The sequence below is a fragment of the Rhinopithecus bieti genome, unplaced genomic scaffold (assembly GCF_001698545.2).
Source record: "Rhinopithecus bieti isolate Rb0 unplaced genomic scaffold, ASM169854v2 scaffold_20150, whole genome shotgun sequence".
Taxonomy (NCBI): domain Eukaryota; kingdom Metazoa; phylum Chordata; class Mammalia; order Primates; family Cercopithecidae; genus Rhinopithecus; species Rhinopithecus bieti.
Window position 1 is genome coordinate 939,432 of NW_016810565.1, and position 9,348 is coordinate 948,779.

The window sequence follows — 9,348 nt, forward strand, 5'->3', positions numbered from 1 at the left end:
TTGGGCAAATTACTTAACATCTCTGGGGCTCAGTTATAAGGGGTAGCTTCCTTTTAACACATTTGTTACACAAGTGATACATAAATATATATAACGCTATCACCCAGGATTGATCGCTCTTAACATCTCAGAGTATGTCCTTTCAGATTTTTTTTTTTTTTTTTTTTTTTGAGATGGAATCTTGCTGTGTCACCCAGGCTGGAGTGCAGTGAGGCAGTCTTGACTCACTACAATCTCTGCTTCCTGGGTTCAAATGACTCTCCTACCTTTGCCTCCCAAATAGCTGGGATTACAGGCACCCCCACAACGCCCAGCTAATTTTTGTATTTTTAGTAGAGACAGGGTTTTACCATGTTGGCCAGGCTGGTCTCTAACTACTGACCTCTAGTGATCCGCCCACCTTGGCCTCCCAAAGTGCTGGGATTATAGGTGTGAGCCACCGCACTCAGCCTGTCCTTTCAGACTTTTCTGTGTGTGCATATGGTATGCAGTTGCATGTGTACACACTTTTTTTTTGAGACGGAGTCTTGCTGTGTCGTCCAGGCAGGAGTGCATTTGTGCAATCTCTGCTTACTGCAAGCTCCGCTTCCTTTTTCACACCATTCTCCTGCCCCAGCCTCCTGAGTAGCTGGGACTACAGGCGCCCACCACTGCGCCCGGCTAATTTTTTGTATTTTTAGTAGAGACGAGGTTTCACTGTGTTCACCAATATGGTCTCAATCTCCCGACCTCGTGATCTGCCCACCACCTCAGCCTCCCAAAGCATGAGCCACCACGCCTGGCCATTCTTGCGTTTTTTTTTTTTTTTTTTTTTTTGGAGATGAAGTCTCACTCTCACCCAGCCTGGAGTACAGTGGCACCATCTCAGCTCATTGCAACCTCTGCCTCCAAGGTTCAAGTGATTCTCCTGCCTCAGCCTCCTGAGTAGCTGGGACTACACGCGTGTGCCACCATGCCCAGCTAATTTTTTGTATTTTTAGTAGTGACGGGGTTTCACTACGTTGGCCAGTCTATCCTAAAATTCTTTTTTTTTTTTTTGAGGCGGAGTCTCGCTCTGTCGCCCGGACTGGAGTGCAGTGGCCAGATCTCAGCTCACTGCAAGCTCTGCCTCCTGGGTTTACGCCATTCTCCTGCCTCAGCCTCCCGAGTAGCTGGGACTACAGGCGCCCACCACTTCGCCTGGCTAGTTTTTGTATTTTTAGTAGAGACGGGGTTTCACCGTGTTAGCCAGGATGGTCTCGATCTCCTGACCTCGTGATCCGCCCGTCTCGGCCTCCCCAAGTGCTGGGATTACAGGCTTGAGCCACCGCGCCCGGCCAAAATTCTTTAGTAAAAAGAAAAAAACAATTTTTGAGACAGGCCTTACTTTGTTGCCAGGTTGGAGTCCAGTGGTACAGTCAGAGCTCATGGCAGCCTCAAACTCCCGAGTTCAAGTGATTCTCCCACTTCAGTCTCCCGAGTTCAAGTGATTCTCCCACTTCAGTCTCCCGAGTAGTGGCGACCAGAGGCAGGTACCAGCACACCTAGCTCATGTATTATTTCTTGTAGAGATGGGGTCTTGCCATGGTCTCGAACTCCTGGGCTCAAGAGATTTCCCCCGTTTCAGCCTTCCAAAGTGTTGAGCCACCACACCCAGCCACCAAATTCCTAAGTGTGACAGTAGAATAAATATATTTTTAGATGTTTCAAGTCTCAAAATATATCTTGCTTGCACCATGTCTCTGGACCCAACTTGAGTTTGTGATTCACAGTTTACAAATTTGGTGATTCTGTACTGTTACCAGTAGTTACAAGAGACCTTTTTAATCCTCTTATCTGGGAAACAATTTTCAAAATACAATTATTGTTTTACCTTGAGCAGTAGAAAGTTCAGCTTTAGAAACATTGTGTTTATTTTCATTGTAATGTTATATATGCAAACCGATGCATGTATTTTTCAAAGCAGATATACTTTAATGATTAAAAAAAAATACACGTGATGCAAAAAGTTCTTTGACCAAATAAGGCATTCAAACAATGCTAAATGTATTAAAGTTGCATTTCTTTCTTTCTTTTTTTTTTTTTTTTTAGACAGGGTCTTGCTCAGTCACTCAGGCTGGAGTGCAGTGGCATGATCACAGCTTACTGCAGCCTTGACCTCCCAGGCTCAAGCGATCCTCTCACCACCTCAGCCTCCAGAGTCGCTGGGACTACAGGCATGTGCTATCACAGCCAGCTAATTTTTGTATTTTTTGTAGAGATAGGGTTTTGCCATGCTGCCCAGGCTGGTCTCGAACTCCTGGGCTCAGGTGATCCAAAGTGCTAGGATTATAGGCATGAGCCACCAAACCTGGCCCTAAAGTTGTTTTTTTGGTTGGTTGGTTGGTTGGTTTTTTGAGACGGTGTCTCGCTCTGTCGCCCAGGCTGGAGTGCAATGGTGTGGTCTCGGCTCACCACAACCTCCACCTCCCAGGTTCAAGCGATTCTTCCGCCTCCACCTCCCAAGTATCTGGGATTGCAGAAGCGAGCCACCATGCCTGACTAATTTTTTTGTGTTTTTGTAGAGACCGGGTTTCAACATATTGGCCAGGCTGAACTTCTGACCTCAGGTGATCCGTCCGCCTTGGCCTCCCAAAGTGCTGGGATTACAGGTGTGAGCCACTGCACCCAGCCCTAAAGTTGTATTTCTACAGTTATTTATTGTATTCACATAGCAGATTGCAGTAGCAAAAAAAATTTTTTTTTTTTTAGTATAACTTTTAAATTTTAACTGACAAATAATTGTGTATAACGATTTCTGTTTTATGCTGTGGTGGAACTTTGAATACCTATCTGCTGATCTACTTGGTAAATTATTTCAGAGAATTGAAAATATTTTCTCAGTTTTCCTAATGAAAATTCCAGGAATTGAATTTATAATAATAATAATGCCACACTAAAGTTTGAGAATTACTTCTGGGGGTGGCAACCGGAAGTTCTGGGACGACACATTGTTCATGTGCCTGATGAGGTTTTTTGTTTTTTGGCAGGGTCTCGCTCTGTCCCCCAGGTGAGAGTGCAGTGGCGAGATCTCCGCTCATCACAACCTCCATTTCCTTGGCTCAAGGGATCCTCCCACTTCAGCCTTCTGAGTAGCTGGGACTACAGGCATGTACCACCATGCCCAGCTAATTTTTCTGCATTTTTTTTTTTTTTTTTTGTAAAGATGGGATCTCACTATGTTGCTCAGGCTGGTCTCAAACTCATGGTCTCAAGCAATCTCCCTGCCTTGGCCTCCCAAATTGCTGGAACTATAGGCATAAGCCACTGTGCCTGGCCTGCCTGATGAGTTTAACACATCAAGAGATTTATGTAAACAGGGAAGTGGATTTGGGGATGAATTAGTGTCATGTTTATAGAAGATTAAACAAGTGGCCAGGATTTGGGTGGAGATGCCTTCTCTGGCTGGGCACGATGTCTCACACCTATATCCCAGCATTTTGGGAGGCTGAAGTGGGTGGATCACCTGAGGTCAGGAGTTTGAGACCAGCCTGACTAACATGGTGAAACCCCATCTCTACTAAAACTACAAAAATTAGCAGGGCATGGTGGTAGGTACCTGTAATCCCAGCTACTCACTTGGGTTGCTAAGGTGCGAGAATCGCTTGAACCCGGGAGGTGGAGGTTGCAGTGAGCCAAGATCGCGCCATTGCACTCCAGCCTGGGAGATAGAGCGAGACGCAGTGTCAAAAAAAAGAAAGAAAGAAAGGAAGGAAGGAGGGAGGGAAGGAGGGAGGGAAGGAAGGAAGGAAGGAAGGAAGGAAGGAAGGAAGGAAGGAAGGAAGGAAGGAAGGAAAGAAAATTAAACAAGTAAAAATGTAATTACTTATTCCATACACCAAAAATTATGCTGAAGAGAAAAAATAATCACAATAAATTTGGCAGTGAGCAGCATTTACATCATCATCATAGCATCAATATTGAATACTGATTTATCAAAAATTGTGGTAAAGTTGTACTCTGAGATTGAGGGTTAGGAAGTATCTGTATATGTGTGTGTTTGTGCGTGTGTGTACATTTGGTGGAGGGATGGTAATAAGGTAAATCCTCATCTTCCTTAATGAGAAGTCAGTAAGTAATAGAAGTTAAAACTCAAGTAGGAACAATATATAAAAATATAATTTAGAATTCTGGAAGTATATGACCAAAGAGGTGGCCAGAAGCATTGAAAGTGGTGCCTCTGAAGGAGCTGGAAATTGGGAGCAGGGAGGAGCAGAAAAGTGTTTTTGAAAACAAGCTTCGTTTGACTCTTTGACATATATGCAAGTACAATTTGAGTTAAAAAGACAAACACAATGTTAAAAAGCATGACGGGAACTCTGTAAGGAGTGTCGGAGGTGCTCTTAATATATTGTGAACATTTTCCAGAGATAGGTTTTTGAGGATGATCCCAGGCTGTTATGAGAATGCCAGCAGGAAGGCCGGGCGCGGTGGCTCACGCCTGTAATCCCAGCATTTTGGGAGGCTGAGGCGGGCAGACTACGAGATCACGAAATCGAGGCCATCCTGGCCAACTTTGTAAAACCCCGTCTCTACTAAAAATGCAAAAATTAGCCGGGCGTGGTGGTGTGGGCCTGTAATCCTAGCTACTGGGGACGCTGAGGCAGGAGAATCGCTTAAACCCAGGAGGCGGAGGTTGCAGTGAGCCGAGATCGCACCACCGCACTCCAGCCTGGTGGTAGAGCAAGACTCCATCTCAAATAAATACATAAATACATAAATAATTAATGAGAATGCCAGCAGGAGGGTGGGACTGGGGAGTTGGTCAGTTCTCTGGCCACTGGGAAGAGCTCTGGGTAGGGGCATTGCCCAGTATCACCCATCCTGAGCAGATGGTGCCCTCAGTCCATTTGCCAGGCAGCATGTGGCAGGAAGAGCCTGGCTAGGCCACCAGGCCTCAACTGCTGACCTGCTGTGGGCAGACGGAGCTGCTGGTGTGGGGCCCGGCCCTGAGCACCACACAGGGCTGTGGGCCCTTGGGGGCCACTCCAGGCCCTGGGCCTCAGTTTCCTCATATGTAAAATGCAATCATAGTAATACTCATTCATGTTGGTCATGAGGAATAAATGAGCTCATGTGTGTGTCAGGCTTAGAATAGTGTTACATTGGCCGGGTGCGGTGGCTCAAGCCTGTAATCCCAGCACTTTGGGAGGCCGAGACGGGCGGATCACGAGGTCAGGAGATCGAGACCATCTCTGGCTAACACGGTGAAACCCCGTCTCTACTAAAATACAAAAAACTAGCCGGGCGAGGTGGCGGGCGCCTGTAGTCCCAGCTACTCGGGAGGCTGAGGCAGGAGAATGGCGTGAACCCAGGAGGCGGAGCTTGCAGTGAGCTGAGATCTGGCCACTGCACTCCAGCCTGGGTGACAGAACGAGACTCCGTCTCAAAAAAAAAAAAAAAGAATAGTGTTATAGGGCTGAGGTTCCCAAAGGTATTGACACCTTTAAACAATTTTCCTACTAAAAAAAAATTCCAATCCTGCAGAAAAGCTGTAAGAATAGTACAAAGAATTCCCTTATTAAAGGACTTCGCCTGTTAACATTTGCCACGTTGGCTTTTTCTGTCTCCACATACATACATACAATAATGATAACGATGGATATAAAAAAGGGTAAAATGATCAATTTCAGGAAATTCCCATTTGTATGAGACTTCTGTGACATACAGTCCATTGTTAAGTTGTGCCAGTTGCTTCAGTGCAGGGCGCCCCTCCCTGGATCCCAACCCCGGATGTAATCCAATCCCTTTAAGTCGCATCTCTTTAGTCTCCCTTCATCTGGAGCAATTCCTCAGCCTTCTTTGTCTTTCCTAACTGTGACATTTTGGCAGTGTTATAAAGCCACTCGTTTTGTTGAATGCCCCTGGATTTTGGTTTGCTGATATTTCCTCATGACTAGACTCAGATTGTGCGTTTTTGGCCAGAATTCCACATGATCAGGAGGCACGTGATGTCAGCGTGCCCAGCAGGGGTGACGGTGACTCCCATGGCCTGGCTGAGGTGGTAGCCTTTTGCTGCTGTAAAGCGACTCGTGTTCCCTTTGTAATTAATAAGTAATCTATGGGGAGATCTTTTTGAGACTGTGCCTGTGTATCCTGTTTCCCAACATGTTTTCACCTGATGCTTTGATTGTTTATTGAGCATTGACTCTTGACCAAACTCCTCCTGAAGTTCAGCTGCAGGTCAGCATCTTGACTGGCATTGAGGTAAACACCAGCATTCTTTTTTTTTTTGGCTGCCAACGTAAACTTTAGCATTAGGAAATATATTGATTTGTATCAAAGAGGTTTTATTCCATTCAGGACAAAAATGCTCTTCCTGGGTTTAAAGTTGAAAAGGCCAGATTCATTTATTCATTTGTTCACTAAGTATTTATTGAGTGCTTACTGTATGCCAGGCACTATTCCAGGTGCTGGGGACAATTTTTTTTTTTCTTCTGGAAGCTGCACAGTAGTTGGGGAGTCAGTCAGTCCACAGGCTGCTGCGAGGGAGTGAGAAGTGAAGAGGAAGCAGGTTGGTGGAGGAGACAGGGCCACGAGGTTAGGGCTGCTGTTTTACCAGGGCTGACCGAGCCTGAGGAGCTGGCCTCAGAGCAGAGGCCTGGGTGAAGCAAGGAGCAGCGTGGCTCTGTGGGTAGGAGGGTCAGCCTGGCCGTGGGAGCGGCCAGTGCACGGCCCAGAGAGGAGCCCATAGCTGACGCGAGTTAGTGGGTCAGTGGGGAGCCGGCGCAGCTGGAGCAGAGGCCCCAAGCAGGAGAGAGGCAGCGCATGAAGGCGGAGAGAGGGCCAGGGCGAGGTGACCAACAGCCGCGTAGACCACGGCAGGAACACAGGAGCTGTGGAGCAGGGGACAGTTTGAGGTGGCAGCCCCCACCTCAGTGTGACCCTGACTGAGGCTTTTGGTGGAGATCTGAGGGAAGCCAGGCCCCACAGGAGTGAGTGCTCTAGGGGGCCGTGGGGAGCTATGAGAGTGCTGCAGTCGGGTTCCCAGCCCTGCAGGCGCACCTCAGGGAAGGCAGGAGGATGGCAGGAAGTGAGCAGTTGGAAAATAACGCCTGTGGATGCTCTTGCTGCTGAGGGGAGGCGGGAGGGGCTGGCTCAGTGAGACACCAGTTTCCCTGCACCCCTGGTAACTGGGGCAGGCCTTGCACAGGCCTCGGCAGACCAGGGCATGCTCACAGGCCAGGTGGCTTTCTGATCTGGAGCAGCCAGGAGCTGGGAGCCCAGCTGGGTGACCCTGCCCGCAGAGCCCGGCTGCTCTCCAGCGCCCGCTCTGCCTCTGTGTCCTGCCCATCTGGCCCCGACTTTCAGGGAGCTCCACTGCCCAACCCAGGCAACTGAGGCAACAGTGGAGAGAATCTAAGCTAGCCTTGGTGGAGCGCTTTTCTCTGTGTGAGGCACTTCCTGAATCTTTCCTTCTACTGACTCATTTAGTTCCCCCAACAGCCCTGGAAGGTCGGTGCTGTTATTGTTACCCCAGATTGTAGAGGTCAGGAGACTGAAGCCACAGAGAGGGTCAGTCACTTGCCTGAGGTTACACAGCTAATAAGGGCAGAGCCAGGACTTGCAACCAGACTGACTGGCTCGAAAATCTCTGTTCTCATCCACCAAGCTCCACTGCAGATGTATGGATTTCCCTCAGGTCCACTGCAAGGGCGAAGGTGGTGCCGTTCAGTCTACTTCAAGCAGTCTCCCGCCTCTTGAGATCTTGGTGTGCCTGACCTCTGACCTCTGGCTTCTGGCCTATGACCCATGACCCTGAGCTGTTAGAGAACACAGTGAGAAGCAAGGAACAGTTTTTTGCTGTGTTCTCAGAGAGTTGTGAGGAGGTCTTCATGCCCCCTTTTCAGGGTCAGATCCAGGGATTCCCAGGATTGGGTGACATTTATTTAGCACCTCCAGTGATCCAGGTGACATGTTTTATTTAATGTAAACAACTCTGTAAGGCAGATTTGATGACCACCCTTTAATCGGTGAGGAAGCCAAGGCTCTAAGACGTTAAGCCCCATGCCCAAGGGTACACAGCCAGTATGGAGAGTTATGTGGCCAGCCTGGGGCCAGCGTCCATGTCTTCCCACTGTGCTGCTGTGCCTCCCGGAACTGATGGACTGGGATGTTTGATGGGACAGAAGCCACGTGCCTGGTATGTCATCTCTGTACATCTTCACTGGGACTTGGAAGTAGAAGTTGAAAGTAGCCTGTGGTGTTATAGGAGCGCTGGCTTTAGGGTAAGAAGGCCTCAGTTCCAGTCTCGCCTCTGCCACATTTCACAGTGTGGTACTGAATGACTCTTTTGAGTCCTAGCCCACCCTTTCACTGATGTATGAAAGTGGGGTTAAAGCCACTTATGACCTCAGACCAAATATGAAAGTATAGATTGATAGTTCTTAGCTGGGTTTCGCGGTGTGTGAGTGAGCATGAGGACGTCGTGGTGGTAAAATGTCCCTGCTGGGTTTTCAGCTCTCTCTTGGGTTTCTCTGGGAGAGCCTATCTGAACCCAGATTAAGAAAGTCAGAGGGGAACCATAGGTCTTTTGAAAAAGATCCAAGCTGATTTTGAAATACCCTTAAGATCTGTGTTAAAACACTATGTATAAATGTTAGAGTAATGATAACAATTGTACCAGATGTTACTAAAAATAAGGGAAGGACTTAACCAAAACCAGGTGGTTTTGGACCAGGATGCTAGCCTAGAGTCTGTTTAGGAAATCTGCAAGACATCCTTCTAGTTTAAAACTGGAGTTCTCACCTGGGGACAGTTTTTCCTTTCAGGTGACACATTTGGCAATGTCTGGAGACATTTTGCTTTGTCACAACTTGGGGAGGGTGCTACTAACATCCCAATAGAGGCCAGGGATGCAGCTGAACATCCCTCAATGCACAGGACAGCCCCCGCAACAGAGAATTATCCAGGCCAAAATGTCAGTGGTGCTGAGATTCAGAAACTCTGGATTAAACATCACAGCACTTATGTGGTATTTACTGTGTGCCAGACTTTGTTCTAAGAACTTCACAAGTAACTGACTTGTTTAATCCTCCCAGCCTTGTGACACAGGAGCTTTTACTATCCTCATTTGACAGATGAGGAAGTAGGGGCACCAAGAAGTTAAACAGCTGAACCTTGCTCCCGGGTGATGCCAAGGTCCCATTCAAAATAAGGAGCAGGCAGAGCCAGTACTTGAACTCAGTCTGGCTCCAGAGTCTGTGCCTGGAACCACTGCGCTGTGCTGCACTGCCCATCATTAAGGGGACTACTGGGCTTTAAACCATATATATATATATATATATATATTTTTTTTTTTTTTTTTTTTTTTTTTTTGGGAAGGGGTTT

At 47.6% G+C, this 9,348-nt stretch overlaps 1 protein-coding gene across 1 annotated transcript in view; it reads left to right on the top strand.

Annotated features, from left to right (window-relative positions):
• Positions 1–9,348, top strand: part of DCPS (decapping enzyme, scavenger) — a 41,305-nt gene that overhangs the window by 16,300 nt on the left and 15,657 nt on the right.